This window comes from Grammomys surdaster, unplaced genomic scaffold (assembly GCF_004785775.1).
Source record: "Grammomys surdaster isolate TR1022 unplaced genomic scaffold, NIH_TR_1.0 1087, whole genome shotgun sequence".
NCBI lineage: Eukaryota > Metazoa > Chordata > Mammalia > Rodentia > Muridae > Grammomys > Grammomys surdaster.
The window spans coordinates 4,393,968-4,413,287 of record NW_021605506.1 but is presented as its reverse complement, the minus strand read 5'-3'; the positions used below and the strand labels follow the sequence as shown (position 1 = coordinate 4,413,287).

At 38.2% G+C, this 19,320-nt stretch overlaps 2 long non-coding RNA genes across 2 annotated transcripts in view; both read right to left on the bottom strand.

The window, feature by feature from the left end:
- Positions 1 to 1,083: 1,083 nt before the first annotated feature.
- LOC114634759 lies at positions 1,084 to 8,058 on the bottom strand. The gene is made up of 3 exons (XR_003713376.1): positions 7,962 to 8,058; positions 2,729 to 2,836; positions 1,084 to 1,851 (listed from the first exon to the last, which is right to left on the bottom strand). It is a non-coding gene; the product is annotated as an uncharacterized LOC114634759 (long non-coding RNA).
- The window catches only part of LOC114634757, a 76,278-nt gene continuing 65,016 nt past the window's right edge, over positions 8,059 to 19,320 (bottom strand). The window contains exon 3 of the long non-coding RNA XR_003713375.1: positions 8,059 to 8,161. This is a non-coding gene — a long non-coding RNA (uncharacterized LOC114634757). The remainder of the gene's footprint in view (positions 8,162 to 19,320) is intronic.

Here is a 19,320-nt window from a genome sequence, read left to right as displayed (position 1 = left end):
AATTATGGGGGGTCTTAGACAAGTTCACAACCCCAAAATACTGATGTGAGACGAGTCACATCGATGGTCGAAGGCTTTAGGCTGTCGACGATGGGCAACGTCAAGGGACTCTGATGTGGGTGAAAGGAGGGTGAGAGCCCTGTCTTAGGCCATGTAGGCTGCACCCACTCCCAGCACCACGCACTCCTTTTCGGCTGCATTGGGTGGGCCCCTGGGAAGTGGACCTACAATAATCCCGTCATTGGGCTAACTCACAGCCATCCTAGACTCTTGTAAATGTTCAAGTTACCAACCATTTGTCAGTTTGGGGTGTAATATTGTCATAGAGGAAGGCTCCCCAATGTTAGCGGCCATATCAAGGGTGGCCTTGGTTTAGGAAAAAGCCAATTTTTGTTGTGGTGATCAAGAGGCCAAGCTCTCTAGCGAGAGAAATGAGGGCAAAGCCAGGCATACCAGGAACCCTTCTGGAGGGCGTGGAAGTCTAGGGGTCGACCGTAGGGGGAGGCAGGGGAGCTGACAGCTGTGTCAGTCTCCTGCGGAGTCACTTCTGGATCCTCTGCAATTTTCAGCTGATGGTAATGAACTTCAACTGCCTTCTTGATGGCAGCATCAACCTGGTTCCGTGGACGACAGGTCACGGGCGATGATCTCTGTCTTGCTCAATCTTGATTTCGTGCGCACATCCTCTCAATGAGGGTCTGTCCGGATGGGTCCGTGCCTCGAGCTCCACGTCTGGGTGCCACTTGACCCAACCGGTGGGTCCTGGTTATTCGTGGGGGCGAGGAGGACTGCAACCTGCTATTCTTCAGAAGATATGGTACACTGCTTGAGTTATGGTCTCCCTGCTATTCTTCAGATGATATGGTACACTGCTTTGAGTCTATCTGCAGTTGCCAAGCAGGATCTTGCAGTTGCCCAGCTTCAGGGGACCTTGTGCAGGTGGGAAAAGGTAGGGGGTGAGGGTAAGGGCGAGGCTCCTGGCTTCTGGTCCATCTGGGTTAGAACTTCTAATAGCAGGCATCACGGGTGATTCAATTTTACCTGGGATGCTGCGTGAGTTCAAGCTCCTGGGAGTCCCTGTTTTTCTTGGTTTTCTGCGGTTGGGTACGGAGCTGCTGCCTGCGACCTGCTCTAGGCTCGGTCACAAACCGGAAGTCTCCAGGGAAAGTCTTATAGAGGAAAACATTTAACTACGGCTGGCTTCAGAGGTTTAGTCCATTGTAATCATGGTGAGAAAAATGGCTACATGCAGGCAGACATGGTGTCAGAAAGGCAGCTGAGATTTTTACATCTTGATCCTCAGACATCAGACATCAAAGTCCAGTTCTATAGTGACACACTTCCTCCAACAAGGCCACACATACTCAAAGCTACACCACCTAGTACTGATAGTCTCTCTGGGCCAAATATGCACACAGGTGACTATGAGGCCATTTATATAAAACCACATAGTATTTATAAGAGTGGCTGTAGTAGCTATAGTTTAGTGTAGCTTGACATCAAACACATTTACAGGCAATCATCTGATGTCCTATCAGAGGACATCACAAATGTTTATTCATGGAGACTTCTAGAAAAAGAAGGATAATCTGGCATGCAGTCTCAGAAAAAAAATACATAGTGGCTGAAGCATATTTCATAAACATTCTATAAATTTCCCATATAAATCTTAGACAGTGTGCAAATCAGTTCCTTCATATTTCCTGTGAAAATCTCCTTTTTATTATTTGGTATTCAACATACTCTTCTTCAATAGAATCACAGATTATTTAGGTTCCTCATCATGAACTGAGGATGTGGCCAGCGTTGTAAACAATCCTCAAGGACTGTGTGAGTCTTTAGCATCTGCTCCTAAAGGCAACAGTGTTTGTTAAATACCTTTTAAACATGCAAAGCTTCTGAAACCTTCTCTAGGGATCCACCTCACTTTAGCAAGCAGCTGTGCCTGTGCTGAAATTGGTAAATTGGGATGAATGTAAAATTTTAATCCAACCTGTTCCTAGTGGAGAAGCTGAAATCCATTTCTGATTTTTTTAATTATATATGTATTTCGGCATTTGAAGGGGGAAAAAAACCTTAACAGTGAACAGAAAACAAAATCATTTCTAGTACTACAAAGAACAAATCATGCAAGTAACACTAAAAATTCAGGATTGGGTGTTCAGTCTTTTATGAATAATTATAGTCACTTTTAAGTTTAAAAATGTAATCTGTATAGTTGAATTAAAACAAGTATGACAGTAGATTTGAAAAGGCTTGGCAGTTAATAATCCTAACTGTTCTTGCAAAGGACCTGAACTGAATTCTCAACATGGAAATTTACTGACTCACAATGGATTGTTACTCTAAATCCAAGAAGATCTGTCACCTTTTTCTGGCATATGGGAGCCAGCACATTAGATGAATACAAAAGTAAAATATTTCTACTTAGAAAACTGTGACAAGGAGCTTGAGAATAGGGATGACCCAGTAGTTAATATTGCATCCTTACTATGGGGGGGGGGTAGAGTACTGGGGTTCAGTTTCTCACACACATATGGCAGTTCACAACTACTTGCCAAAGTCTAGTTCATGAAGTTCTGATGCCATCCTCTCATATCTAGAGGCTACTTGTGTACAACTGTGGTGCACTAAACTTACATATAAGTATAAAGTAATAAAATTAATCTTTAAAAATATTTGAATTAAGAAGACATTAAAAAATACAATAAGCAAAACTAATACATACCTGTGACAACAGATAACATCCTCTGTAATCAGAATAATTGCCTTCAGATGTGATCACATTACTCTGAAGAAATGCCAAGGTCCCCACTAGTCAGCATGTAAGTGAAACCTACATGCAAAATAGCTGATGGGAATTTTATTCAGAAACTCATAATGGGCTTACTTTCTGTGGATCGTTAACTGACAGTTATTTTTTTTAAAAAAAAATTATGGCTACATGCTTCAGATATGAGCATGTTTTTGTTTTTATTCATTATGTTTAATAATATGTCTGTCTGTTCATCTGGGTATGTGTCTGCATTGGCACCCCTCTTCCTGTGTGTATGTGTTTGTGTATGTGTGCGTGTGTTGTATGTTGCTGTGTGTGCATGTAAGTTTTAATGTGAGTCCACAAGATATTTCCATTTACCCAGTCATGGAACATGAGGTCATTCCATAAACTGTGATCTCTGTATCATCCTGTGGAGATTCTTAGTATTGTATGAGGAAATTTTCTCTGAGCATCATATATGAGTACTGGCAATGTACCTCTGCTATTTTCATACATGTACTTCTTTCTTGTTCTTACTTCTAGTAAAAGATTGTGAATATTTTTTCTTTGTTTTCTTTGTTTATTTTATTTTAATTTTGCTTTTAGGAAATAGTGTGTCAAGGGTTTTACTACAAAAAGTATCATCAATATTTATAAAAGTGAAATGCCCTTTTCTATGATTGTTCTACTGTAAAATGTTATAGAGAGGTTGTCATATAGAATAACATCTACAATCTGCTAGGCAGCAAGGCAGCAGGAAAAAAAAAAGACAGAAATTAGACATGTCAGACACAAGGGAGCTACTATATTTCAATTAAGAGTAAATACATGTACTGACCTGAGTTTGTAAAATGTATGACTACAGTAGACTTATGTCTATATAAATCTAGTTTCAATTTCAAGTCCTTGCAGAAAAATAAAACAAAAAAGAGATAAAAAGATAAAAACCACAAAATGGTAGAAATGGTTCTGTAGACAAAATATCTGCCAAAAAATAATGATGTCTTGAGTTTGCATCTGTAAAACCCACATAAAATTTGGTCATGGTTGTGTATATCTGTAACACAAAGGCTGGAATAGTGGACAAAGGAAGATCACCCGATCTCATTGATCAACCATTAGAGCAAATTTATGAACTCTGAAAGTTCTGTGAGATATTCAACCTTTGAAAAGGAAGAAAGGAAGAAAGGAAGAAAGGAAGAAAGGAAGAAAGAAAGAAAGGAAAGAAAGAAAGAAAGAAAGAAAGAAAGAAAGAAAGAGAAAGAGAGAAAGAGAGAGAGAGAAAGAAGGGAGGGAGGGGAGGGCGGGAGGGAGGGAGGGAAGAAGAAAGAAAGAGAAAGAATGAAAGAAAGAGAGAGAGAGAGAGAGAGAGAGAGACAGAGTCAGAGACAGAGAGACAGAGGGAGGGAGGGAAGGGGGGAGGGAGGGAAGGAGGGAAGAAGGGAGGAGGGGAAGAAACCCAGGTGGAGAATGTTAGAATGCTAATAGCATGCACCCACATGCATTCACATGCACAAGTTTGCATTTTAATTCTCTATCTCTCTTTCTCTTTTTTTTTCTCCTTTGTATCTCTTTATCTCTATATGTATCTCTCTTGTTGTTCATCTCTGCTACTCACACACATATATGTACATTCACAGAAAAATCTAGAGTGAGGGGGAGGGAAGGGAAAGGAGAGAGGGAGAAGGAGGAGGAAGAGAAGGAAGAGGAGGAGATGTGGAAAAATCCTTTGTTTCTTGGATTGCATTTGCTACAATGAATAATTTTTTTTGTTTTTTTGTTACATTTTCTTTTATTTTGATTTTATTTTGTTTTTGTTTTTGTTTTTGTTTTTTTTAGACAGGGTTTCTCTGTATAGCCTGGGCTGTCCTGAAATGAACAGAATTTTTTTTATAATTTCTTATAATGAGTCAAATTCTTCCCATGCTCCACACAGTTTTGATAAGATGAATATGAAGAAGCTACTATTATTATTGTGATACTATATAAAAAGATAAAAGGCTAAACATTACATAGAAATTAGCCAAGCAAATTTCAAAACAGGATGAATTGGAGGCTTAAACATTTTATACTTTATTTATTTTATTTTATTTTATTTTATTTTACTGGATATTTTTATTTACATTTCACATTGTTTTTCTTATGTGGTTGTAAATTTCATTTAAGCTTCTTCAGTTCTTTCTCTAACTCCTCCACTTGGGACCGCATTGGTAACCCTGTGTTCATACTAAAGATTGGCTGCTAGCATCTGCCTCTGTATTTGTCAGGCTCTGGCAGAACCTATCAGGAGACAGCTATATCAGGTTCCTGTCAGCATGCAGTTCTTGGAATATACAATAGTGTCTGGGTTTGATGACTCTACTTGGAGTGGATCCCCAGGTGAGGCAGTCTTTGGGTGGCCTTTCCTTCAGTCTCTGCTCTACACTTTGTCTTTGTATTTGACCCTATTTGTATTTTGTTCTCCTTTCTAGGAGAGACTGAAGCACCCACACTTTGGTCATCAATCTTGTTGAGCTTCATGTGGTCTGTGAGTTATATCTTGGGTATTCTAAGCATTTGGGCTAATACCCACCTGTCAGCGAGTGCATACCATGTGTATTTTTTTTTTTTTTTTGTAATTGGGTTACCTCATTCAGGAGGACATTTTCTAGATCCATCCATTTGCCTAAGAATTTCATGAATTCATTGTTTTTAATAGCTGTGTAGTACTCCATTGTGTAAATGTACCACATTTTCTGTATCTGTTCCTCTGTTGAAGGACATCTGGTGTTTTTACAGTTTCTGGCTATTATAAATAAGGCTGCTATGAACATAGTGGAGTATGTGTCCTTGTTACATGTTGGAGAATCTTTTGGGTATATGCCCAGAAGTGGTATAGCTGGATCCTCAGGTAACACAATGTCCAATTTTCTAAGGAACTGACAGATTGATTTCCAGAGTGATTGTATCAGCTTTCAATCCCACCACAATGGAGGAGTGTTCCTCTTTTTCCACATCCTCACCAGCATCTACTGTCATCTGAGTTTTTGAACTTAGCTATTCTGACTGGTATGAGGTGGAGTCTCAGGACTGTTTTTATTTGCATTTCCCTGATGACTAAGAATTCATTTGTTTAGGTGGTTCTCAGCCATTTGGTATTCCTCAGTTGAGAAGTGTATATGGCAAATAAAAACGTAGCAGACATATCTAAACTTTGCAGTTTCTTGACTAGAAACATTATTAAAGTCATGAATTATACAGATACTGATAAGAAATGAAAAATTTTGTTGTTGCTATATTTTGCCTTTTAAGGGAATCCTCTCTATTCAAACTACCCAAGGGATGCCTAGCCTTCCAGGTCTTAGTGTATTTACAGCATTAGGTATGTATGTATATATAATGTAATAGACCTGATATCAGGCCAAAGAAATGTTAGTCATTTCTATATTAATTGTGTTATTATTTCACAAGTGAGCCCATTTTCGTAGGTCAATTTATATCATAGCTTATGTTATGAAAATTCCATAAGCTATAACACAGAGTCAAATACTGCTGAGTCAGAGTATAAGAATGAGAGAGAATAAAGAAGACAGGCGTAATAACTAGACAATAAATACAATGTGATGACAAAAGAGGGACTAGGAATTTGGCTCAGTCAGTCAAATAACTATTCTGCAATCATGGAGAGCTGAATTCACACCCTTACCATCTCTGTGATCAAGACTAGGCATAGCATCAGGAACATGTACTCTTACTACTGAAGAGGTAGAGACAGAAGTAACCTAGGATCTCAGTGAAATTGTTTTGCGAGCTCTACATTCAGTGAAAGATCCTGAATAGAAGAGTAAATTGGAAAGTAATATACGAAGGCACCATACACTACCAGGCCCACATTTTTCTCAGTAACACTAAGGATATTTTCCACAACAGATCTCATGTTGGTCCATGAAATAGGTTCTTAGGAACTTAGTTAGATTTAATATATGTCAAACATTTTTCTTAGCATAAAGATTTAAAATTCGAAATGAAAGTACATAGGTCACAGCCATTGCTAAGAGTTAAAAGATAAATATTTGTCATTGTACCTAGTACAATTCTTAAGAATCTCTCTCCCTAGCTTTGAATCAGATATTATGTAGAGGGATAGACATCGAACCCAAAGTTATGGAAACAATAAATAAATACAAAAATAAATTAATGAATTACAAAAAAAAGGAAGGGCATGCATTGGAATTGAATTAACTCTCAAAAGTACTGAGTGATTTAGAAGGAAAGGGTAAGATAAGAACAGACATTATTAACTACTGATCCTCTGCAGAATATTTTCAGAATTACATAATATAAACAACTCAAGATGATGAAAACATAATCTAATTAAGAGATAGAATCTCTGAAGAAAGACCTAAAAGAAACACAACACTCAGGTATTCATCTAAGAACTCAGAAGAAACTTCAAAAATAGCCTGAAATAAGCTAGAGGGAGAAGAACATCAGGTCTTGAAGCATCTGACAGCATACTGATTCAGTGCTTACTGGAAATAAAGCAACATGGAAAACATGCTTCTCAGGGAATTGTGGCAATACTTATGAAGAAGGAGCTATGGGCTGAGATGACTAGTCTTAATTTTTAATTTGATTTAGGATCACCATGCAATGTCACACCTCTAATTGTGTCTATGATTATGTTTTATGTTTTAAGAAAGGTGTTGAAGTCCATGGCTTGAGTCCTGGGCTGAGTGAAGTAGAGAAAGTGAGAAGTGCATCCACATCTTTTTATGTTTCCTAACTATGGCTACAATGTGTCCAGCTGCCTCACTCTCCTGCCATCATGACATCCTGCCATGAGGGATTGACTATAACCTCAAACTATGAGCTGAAACAAGCTATTCTATTTCCTGAAATTGCATTTTTTCAATATTTTGTAACAAGAAAAGCAACCAAGACAATAGTAGTTCCAGTAAACTGTGGGGACCTTAGAGAGAGTCAAAGAATGAGAATGAGAGGGCAGATAAAGATCCTCAGAGAATTCTAGGACAGATGAAGTAAGGATTAGAAATATAGTTCATTACAATGCAAGCATGTAGTCATCAGGGAGTATTACCTACTCCAGAGAAACATACCTTATAAATTTTTTAGGTAGGTTTTATGCTAAAGCTGGGAGGGTACAAGAACTCACACATTTTATGATAGACAATCCTTGGTAAATAATATTTCACTTACTTACCATGTGCAAATTCAGAGTTGAAAGGGAGTTGAAGTTTTAACTTGAAGCTGTTTCACAGTTGTCAACCCTGTATCTGTATGCTACATGTTTTCTTGGCCGTAAATTCCTTTGCCTCTTTTTCTTGTGTATTTTATATTTCTTCTTGTTTTATGACATCAGAGGACGTCCTACTGTCTGGCCAATTCTCATTTCAAAGCTGTCTGATTGAAGCAATAGAGGTTAGAGTCTTAACTAAGAGATCCCTGCAAGCTCAGACTAAGTTGTGGGACCAAGTTGCCGTATAGTTCATGCCTAACAGAAGCTAATTTATTCAATTTTGGTTAAATTATATGCATTAAGATCTCTGTGCAAAAAGTAGGACAGCCTGTGTTCTCTCATGACAGTGATTATTTTATTCATAAGAGCTTGAAAATATAAGTACTATAATGTCACAAGTCAAAGACTCAGAAATTCTTGTCTCTTTCTTATTAACTATAATTCCTTTTTTTAATTTTTTACATTCATTTACTTTAATTAGCTAGTTAATTTTATGATGTGAGTGTTTTGCCTGCAAGTATGCTGTATGTGTAGTGGTTTAAATAAGAATGAACCCTATAGACTAATTGAATACTTGATCTCTAGGGAGTGATACTATTTGATAGGATTAAAAGGTGTACTCTTATTGAAGCTGGTGTGGCCTTGTTGGAAGAATTTTGACCTTGAGAATAGGCTTTGATGTTTCAAAGAGTCCACTTCAAACTCAGTCTCTCTTTCCTGCTTCCTGTATATTCAGATGTAGAACTTTCAACTCCTCCAAAAGAAGTCTTCTGGCAGGAGATTAAGCAGCTGCTCCGTAGTCAAAGGCCTTCTCATGGTTCCCCATGGTGGGACCCCAAAGATATGAGGAAGTCCATGGTTTTAAAAGGTTTATTGACATGGTGGAAAGTGAATGTGGCTGCCCTCCCACCCCCCAACCCCCATTTCTCAGGGCAGACCTGAGTTAAATAGGGAGGGAGGAGGGAGCAGGGTCTGGGAAGGAATGCTTAATTGGCTACACCTTCTGACCTTTAGTTATCCCATTAATATGGAGATATCTTGAGGCTGAGGCCTGGAGTCAAGCCCTCTACCTGTGCTTGGTGATACAAACATCTCTTTGGGAGGGGTTGTAGGGGCATTGCCCTACATGAGGGAAATGTGCAGACTAATGGATGTCTTGGCTGCATGTCAGGACCCTGGAATTTTGGAGTGTGGTGAAATGTATGCTGTCCCTTGTAGGTATGGATATCTGTTGGGTCTCCTGGCATCTCTAGCTAGTGCTCTAACAGAAACTAAGCTATCCTTTCACAGTACCACACACACATATACATATAAATGTACATATGTGTGTTTGTATCTTAAAGGCAAATATATGTAAGCAAATATACATTGCAATGTCTTAAATGGCTATATGCTTATGTATGCATATGTACAGGTATATGAGGATGCGTATAACAGAATAACTATTATATGTAAATGTACTGATTTATATTCATTGGAATCTGGAAACTGATTTCTAAATTTTTGAAATAGCCATGTATGAAAAATCAACAAGTCCTCAGTGTGGAAGATTTTAAGAATTAAAATTCTTGCCCTCCCGCCCCTGCCTGGACCTCTGGGCTGGAGCAGACACAGAGTCGGTCTGCTCCTGTCCTGTGGAGAAACTGAATCCTGAGTCATCCAGGAGCCACTGCACTCAGAGCAGCTGGTAAGAACTCCATCTCACTCCCTAAGGCCCAGAGATACATCGGGGAGCCAGGGACATCCAGGGCACAGCAGCTACCCAAACCCCGCCCCTCCGGAATTCCACTTCCCTTCCGCCCCTGCCTGGTCCTCTGGGCTGGAGCAGACACAGAGTCGGTCTGCTCCTGTCCTGTTGAGAAACTGAATCCTGAGTCATCCAGGAGCCACTGCACTCAGAGCAGCTGAAACTGAATCCTGAGTCATCGAGGACCCACTGCACTCAGAGCAGAAGGATTTCCAGATCCAAGAGGTGGCCTGAGTCCCAGGAGATCTTCCACCCAGGAGATAAGGAGCATAAGACCACAGAGACCTCTAGACTCTGAGGAGCTCTGCAATAAGCAAGATAACTGGAAATACAGACTCCAGTTTTACACAGTGAGGGCAGGTACCACTAGAGTTAACCAGATGGCGAAAGGCAAGCACAAGAACATAAGCAATGGAAACCAAAGTTTCTTGGCATCATCTGTGCCCAGTTCTCCCAATATAGCAAGCCCTGAACACCCCATCACACCTGAAAAGCAGGATTCAGAATTAAAATCACTTCTCATGATGATGATAGAGGATTATAAGAAGGAATTAAGTAACTCCCTTAAAGAAATACAGGAGAGTACAAGTAAACAGATAGAAGCCCTTAAAGAGGAATCACAGAAATCCCTTAAAGAAATGGAAGAAAACACAAAGAAGGAATTAAAGAAAAACATTCAGGATCTTAAACTAGAAATAGAAACAATGAAGAAAGCTCAAAGGGAGACAACCATGGAGATAGAAAACCTAAGAAAGAGATCAGGAGTCACAGACGCAAGCATCACCAACCGAATACAAGAGATAGAAGAGAGAATCTCAAATGCAGAAGATACGGTGGAAAATATTGACACAGTTGTCAAAGAAAATGCAAAATGCAAAAAACTCCTAACACAAAACATCAAGGAAATCCAGGACACAATGAGAAGACCAAACCTAAGGATAATAGGTATAGATGAGAATGAAGATTCCCAACTTAAAGGGCCAGTAAATATCTTCAATAAAATTATTGAGGAAAACTTCCCTAACCTAAAGAACAAGATGCCCATAAACATACAAGAAGCCTACAGAACACCAAATAGACTAGACCAGAAAAGAAATACCTCCCATCACATAATAATCAAAACATCAGATGCACAAAACAAAGAAAAAATACTAAAAGCAGTAAGGGAAAAAGGTCAAGTAACATATAAAGGCAGACCTATAAGAATTACACCAGACTTCTCACCAGAGACTATAAAAGCCAGAAGAGCCTGGACTGACATCATACAGAACCTAAGAGAACACAATTGCCAGCCCAGATTACTATACCCAGCAAAACTCTCAATCACTATAGATGGTGAAACCAAGATATTCCATGACAAAACCAAATTTGCACAATATCTTCCCAGAAACCCAGCACTTCAAAGGATAATTGATGGAAAATGCCAACACAAGGAGGGAAACTACAACCTAGAAAAAGAAAGTAAGTAATCTTCCAACAACCCCAAAAGAAGATACAAACATAACTTTAACTCTAATAACAAAAATAGCAGGAAGCAACAATAATTTTTCCTTAATATCTCTTAACATCAATGGTCTCAATTCCCCAATAAAAAGATGCAGACTATCAGACTGGATACACAAACAAGACCCAGAATTTTGCTGCATACAGTCACAAAGACAGACACTACCTCAGAATAAAAGGGTGGAAAACAATTTTCCAAGACAATGGTCCCAAGAAACAAGCTGGAGTAGCCATTCTAATATCAAATAAAATCGACTTTAATCCAAAATTAATCAAAAAAGATAAGGAAGGACACTTCATACTCATCAAAGGAAAAATCTACCAAGGTGAACTCTCAATTCTGAACATCTATGCTCCAAATGCAAGGGCACCTACATACATAAAAGAAACTTTACTAAAGCTCAAAACACACATTACACCTCACACAATAATAGTGGGGGATTTCAACACCCCACTGTCAGCAATGGACAGAACATGGTAACAGAAACTAAACAGAGACACTTTGAAATTAACAGAAGTTATGAACCAAATGGACTTAACAGACATCTATAGAACATTTCATCCTAAAACAAAAGAATATACCTTTTTCTCAGCACCTCATGGTACCTTCTCCAAAATAGACTATATAATTGGTCACAAAACAAGCCTCTACAGATACAAAAAGATTGAAATAATCCCTTGCACCTTATCAGATCACCACGGACTAAGACTGGTCTTTAATAATGACAAAAACAATGGAAAACCCATGTGCACATGGAAACTGAACAACTCTCTACTCAATGATGACTTGGTCAAGGAAGAAATAAAGAAAGAAATAAAAGACTTTTTAGAATTCAATGAAAATGAGGACACATCATACCAAAACTTGTGGGACTCCATGAAGGCAGTGCTAAGAGGAAAGCTCATAGCTCTAAGTGTCTACAAAAAGAAACTGGAAAGACCACACACTAACAAGTTGACTGCACAACTAAAAGCTCTAGAACACAAAGAAGCAAATATACCCAGGAGGAGTAGAAGGCAGGAAATAATCAAACTCAGGGCTGAAATCAACCAAATAGAAACAGAAAGAACAATACAAAATATCAATAAAACCAGGAGTTGGTTCTTTGAGAAAATCAACAAGATAGATAAACCGTTAGCCAGATTAACCAGAGGGCACAGAGACAGTATCCAAATTAATAAAATCAGAACTGAAAAGGGAGACATAACAACAGAAACTGAAGAAATTCAAAAAATCATCAGATCTTACTACAAAGGCCTATACTCAACAAAACTGGAAAACCTGGATGAAATGGACAATTTCCTAGACAGATACCAGGTACCGAAGTTAAACCAGGAGCAGATAAACAATCTAAATAGTCCCATAACCCCTCAGGAAATAGCAGCAGTCATCAAAAGCCTCCCCACTAAAAAAAGCCCAGGACCAGATGGTTTTAGTGCTGAATTCTATCAGACCTTCAAGGAAGACCTAATACCAATTCTCTTCAAACTATTCCACAAAATAGAGACAGAAGGAACACTACCCAATTCGTTCTATGAAGCTACAATTACACTCATACCCAAACCCCACAAGGACCCGACAAAGAAAGAGAACTTCAGACCAATCTCCCTTATGAACATCGATGCAAAAATACTCAATAAAATTCTAGCAAACTGAATCCAAGACCACATCAAAACAATCATCCGTCATGATCAAGTAGGTTTTATCCCAGGAATGCAGGGATGGTTCAATATTTGGAAATCCATCAATGTAATCCACTATATAAACAAACTTAAAGAAAAAAACCACATGATCATCTCACTAGATGCTGAGAAAGCATTTGACAAAATTCAACATCCCTTCATGATAAAAGTCTTGGAAAGATCAGGAATTCAAGGCCCCTACCTAAACATAGTAAAAGCAATTTACAGCAAACCAGTAGCCAACATCAAGCTAAATGGAGAGAAACTTGAAGCAATCCCACTAAGATCAGGGACTAGACAAGGTTGCCCACTCTCCCCCTACCTATTCAATATAGTACTGGAAGTCTTAGCCAGAGCAATTAGACAGCAAAAAGAAGTCAAAGGGATACAAATAGGAAAGGAAGAAGTCAAAATATCGCTATTTGCAGATGATATGATAGTATACTTAAGTGACCCCCAAACTTCCACCAGAGAACTCCTAAACCTGATAAACAACTTCAGCAAAGTGGCTGGTTATAAAATCAACTCAAACAAATCAGTAGCCTTCCTCTACATGAAAGATAAACAGACTGAAAAAGAAATTAGGGAAATGACACCCTTCACAATAGTTGCAAATAATATAAAATACCTTGGTGTGAATCTAACCAAGCAAGTGAAAGACCTGTATGACAAGAACTTCAAGTATCTGAAGAAAGAAATTGAAGAAGATCTCAGAAGATGGAAAGATCTCCCATGCTCATGGATTGGCAGGATTAATATAATAAAAATGGCCATCTTGCAAAAAGCAATCTACAGATTCAATGCAATCCCCATTAAAATCCCAACTCAATTCTTCACAGAGTTAGAAAAGGAAATTCTCAAATTCATATGGAATAACAAAAAACCCAGGATAGCGAAAACTATTCTCAACAATAAAAGAACTTCTGGAGGAATCACCATCCTTGACCTCAAGCTGTACTACAGAGCAATAGTGATAAAACCTACCTGGTATTGGTACAGAGACAGGCAGGAAGATCAATGGAATAGAATTGAAGACCCAGAAATGAACCCACACTCCTATGGTCACTTGATCTTTGACAAAGGAGCTAAAACTGTCCAGTGGAAAAAGGACAGCATTTTCAACAAATGGTGCTGGTTCAACTGGAAGACAACATGTAGAAGAATGAAAATTGATCCATTCTTATCCCCTTGTACAAAGCTCAAGTCTAAGTGGATAAAGGACCTCCACATAAAACCAGATACACTGAAACTAATAGAAGAGAAGGTGGGGAAAAGCCTCGAATACTTGGCAGAGGGGAAAAGTTCCTGAACAGAACTCCAATGGCATATGCTCTAAGATCAAGAATTGACAAATGGGACTTCATAAAATTGCAAAGTTTCTGTAAGGCAAAGGACACTGTCAATAGGACAAAACAACAACCAACAAATTGGGAAAAGATCTTTACCAATCCTTCATCTGATAGAGGGCTAATATCCAATATATACAAAGAACTCAAGAAATTAGACTCCAGACAACCAAATTACCCTATTAAAAAATGGGGTATAGAGCTTAACAAAGAATTTTCAACGGAAGAAACTAGAATGGCCGAGAAGCATCTAAAGAAATGTTCAGCATCCTTAGTCGTCAGGGAAATGCAAATCAAAACAACCCTGAGATTCCATCTCACACCAGTCAGAATGGCTAAGATTAAAAACTCAGGTGATAGTAGATGCTGGCGAGGGTGTGGAGAAATAGGAACACTCCTCCATTGTTGGTGGGACTGCCAGACGGTGCAACCACTTTGGAAATCAGTCTGGCGGTTCCTCAGAAAATTGGACATAGCATTACCCGAGGATCCAGCTATACCACTGCTAGGCATATACCCAGAAGATGCTCGAACATATAATAAGGACATATGCTCAACTATGTTCATAGCAGCCTTATTTATAATAGCCAGGAGCTGGAAAGAACCCAGATGTCCTTCAACTGAGGAATGGATTCAAAAAAGGTGGTATATTTACACAATGGAGTATTACTCAGCTATTAAAAACAATGAATTCGAGAGGTTCCTAGGTAAATGGATAGAACTTGAAATTATCATCCTGTGTGAGGTAAGCCAATCACAAAAGAACACATATGGTATTCACTCACTGATTATTGGATATTAGCCTAGAACCTTGAAATGCCCAAGATGCAACTCACAGGCCACATGAAGCCCATAAAGAAGGAAGACCAAGTGAGGGTGATTCGGTCCTTCTTAGAAGGAGCAACAAAATACTCAAGGGAGCAAATATGGAGACAAAGTGAGGGACAGAAACTGAAGGAGGGGCCATCTCAAGACCACTCCACCTGAGTATCTATCCCATGTGCAATCACCAAAGGTAGATGCTGATGTGGAAGACAGGAAGTGCATGCTGATAAGAGCCTGATATGGATATCTCCTCAGAGGCCTTCAAGAGTCAGACATATTCAGAGGCAGATGCTCACAACTAGCCATTGAACTGATCATGGTGTTCTCAATAGAGGAGTTAGAGTGAAGACTGAAGGAGCTGAAAGGATTTAAGGCACCATGAGGAGAGCAACAATACCAACCAACCACAGCTCCCAGGGTCTAAACCACCAGCCTGGGAGCACTTAGGGGGGGATCCAGGGCTTCAGCTGAATATGTAAAAGTGGAGGGCCCTGCTGGGCATAGGTGGAAGAAGAGAACCTTGACCTCATGAAGGCTGGATGCCCCAGGGGGTGGGAATTTTGAGGGTGGGGAGGTGGGAGTGGGGGGGGTAGATAGAGGTTACATCCACAGAGAAGAAGGAGGAGGGGCGAGGGGATTGGGGGTTCCGAGGGGGTGGTGGGGGATGGGGTAAGGGGACAACATAGGAAATGTAAATAAATCATCCAATAAAAAAAAAAGAATTAAAATTCTTTTATCCCATAATCTCTTCAAAATATTTATGTTTTGAATAGTTTTAGACTTACAGCAAAATTGAGAGGAAGATACAAAAATTACCAACGTATTGCATGTGTTGCTTATCCCTAGCCTCTACCAGAATAAATACCCTGCCAATCACTGGCCCATTTATTGAAGTCAGTAAGCATATATTTTCATACAGTTTGTTGTTTATGCTAGAATTCATACTTGACATTGTAGCTTGTATAAACCTTGACACCATCTGCTGAGGCAGTTTTTTCATAGGTAGTGTTCTAAGAGGCACCAGTATTCAGTCATATATTCATTATATATATATATATAATCAAATACATTCAAGCTTCTCCCTAAGTCTTTCATGACTTGCTGCTGAGGACTTTGACTGAATGCTTACAACTCTACCTATAATTACATTATCTGCATGTTTTTAAGAGAGAAACTGAGTTAAAAGTTACTAAATAATGCACTGAGCATTTATCAGTCTTCCTGAGGATTGAATTTAATCTATGTGATTCAAATATCTTCAACCTTACCCTATATTTTGGATATTATATTATTCTATGTAGCAGCCCAGTCCCACAGACAAACTGAGTTCACCAGAAAGGAGGGCTGGAAATGAAAAAGAGACAGAGGGGCCAAAAAAAGCACAAGGCCAAGACAAAGTACTCTGATCAAGGCTCAAAGTTTAATATTCAGCACTTTGTATATATACAAAAAGCCCACAGAACCCATCCTTTGTTTCAGCTAGATTATGGCACAAGACAAGCTCAGTGAGCAGTATATTCTAATTTCCTGTAGGAAGTTGTATTTGCAGCCAGGGCCAGCCAGGCCAGATAGCTCCACCTAGGTCCTATTGTAGCAAGGTCTATTATGGTAAACAAGGTCTTATTCAGTATGCTCAAGGCTAGGGGAGGGCACAATTCTAAATGTTCTACAAACATGTCTTGCATGCTATGCCAATTTATGTTTTAGATGAAATGTGACCTAAATAAAAATTGATTCATACACATCGATCTTTATTATGGAATTCAGAAAGTATCTAAGATACAATAATTATTGTGTGATAGTTTCAATTAGAAAGTTACCCACAGACTCATATATTTGAATGATTTCTCAGCAAGGAGTAGTCCTCTGAAAGGCTTAGGAGATGTGGCACTGTTTAAGAAAGTGTGTTACCAGAGATGGCCCTTGAGATCTCAAAAACCCAAGCCAAGCTCATTTTCTTTCTTTCTATTGCCTTAAGATTTGATCGTAGAAGTCTTATCAATTATTTCTCAAACACCATGTCTGCCTACATGTCACAATGCTTCACCACTATGATGATAATGAATAAAACCTCTATAACTGTAAGCCAGACCCTGTTAAATGCTTTTGTTTATAAGAGTTGGCATGATCATGGTGTCTTTTCAAAGGATATGAACACTAAGACATAGAGAGTATCAAGTATTTCTATATGTTCTAAGTACCTTGTGTATATAACAACATATATGTATAAGAATTTATACTATCTCTGGGCCAGTGAAATGGCTCAGTTGGATAAAGATGTATGACCATTTAAACCTTGCCATCAGAATTCAGTTTTCCAAAATCCACATAAATGTAAAAGGTGATATCCAATTCTAGAAATTTGTTCCCTGACTTCCACATGTTGTGACCCCTCCATTACCACACACACACGTGTATACACAGAGAGAAAAAGAATAAATCTAAGAAGGTAAATCACTCTTCAGACATGTTGCAAGATGAGCCATTGTTCTTTTTTACGAAAAGTTTTTGGTGTCACCTTATTGTCTGTTCATGAATAATGCTGAATTTCTTACACATATTTAATAGTCTTTTAATAAGAAAATACACTGATACACTTAAATTATGAAGAGATTCTCTTTGTCTTTAATATGAGGAGTGAGAAATAGAGTCACTGAGAAAACATGACTAGAGTTCATGTGAGCAGGAGAAAGTCTAATTAGAGTTCAGCCAGTGTTTATTTCAAGATAGATAGATACATAGATAGATAGATAGATAGATAGATAGATAGATAGATAGATAGATAGATAGATAGATGATAGTTGAGATACTATAGTGATAGGTTATTTCTGCCTAGTAAAGTTTGTAGCTATAGTCTTAGGAGCTCTCTATAGGGGGCTTTTCACAGAAGTCAGCATGAGAGTTACACAGTTGTGTCATCTTCAGTTGACTACCAATTTCTTTTTTTGTTTGTTTGTTTTTGTTTTTCTTTTTTTAAATTATTTTTTCTCAAATTGTAATTCATTCACACAGGAGTTATAAACACAGAAGGGCAGGATGTGAGGAAGGGAATGACACTGGAGTGTTGGTGTTCAGGGGGAATACAGATATCTTTCAGAACCAGGTATCGACTGCCAATTTCTTGAGAGAGAAAGAACCATTTGTTCATAAAATATGTCTCTTGAACATCAAGAGTGGAGCATGGACTGGGGTTAACAAAAAGTAATTAGTGCTTACAGAAGATAATTTTTGAAGTCTTGTTTCTGTAATAAAAGTATTTCTTTTTAACACATTTTAACAATGTAATTCATTGTTAAACCAACATGTATTACAGCTCATTTGAAAATTCATGTCTGGATGTGTGGAGACCTGTCTTGAACTTATTTACAAGTATTAATGTATAACTTACTTAATAATTCAGTTATAGTTCTAAATTATTGTCAGATAATTTTCCAGTAATTTTATTTCATTTATGATGGGTTTTGTGTTTAACCAGTTTATTGGCAAACTTTTTGATATCAAAAGAATAGACGTTGATATTCACAAAATAATCTTAAGACTAAGCTGTTCTGTGTATAGTTCATGTGTATGTGTGCATGTTCCTGTCTTCATAATGGAGAAAAGATGTTAATATTGCTGGTACAAAGGGCAGTATCTTATCAATTGGATACTTATATCAATGGCACAGAGTAAAATTAGAATAAAAAAGGACAATTAATAGACTAGGGATTCATATGTGTTTATAGGATCACAATATGGCTATGATTTGAGGAATTTCAGAAGGCAATTATGTGAAGGGTTGTACTAGCTGATCAGTAAGCCGCAATGCCTCAGAGTACTGGGCTCACAGAGACACACTAACATGCTTCGCTTTTACATGACTTCTGGGCTTTTGAGATTAGACTGTGATGTTTTTTACAGTAAGCACTTTACTCATACTCTCCTTCAGTCCTGTATTCTCAACATTCTATCTAATTTTTGTAGAATCTGTGGATGATAAAACAAACTTATAGTCTCTTTCATTCTCTTTGTGACATCCTAGAGTTTTTAACAATATCACTTCAGATTTAGGTTACCATAGCCATGCCTGATCCCCAAAAACACACTTCTGTCTGCCCATGTATACTTGGAAGCTAGAATTGTATTCATTCAAGAGAAAGTAAGAGAAAATAAAAATATATTTTCCCCTTTGACAAAATTTTCTTTATAGTTTAAACATGTGAAAGAATAGAGTTGTACA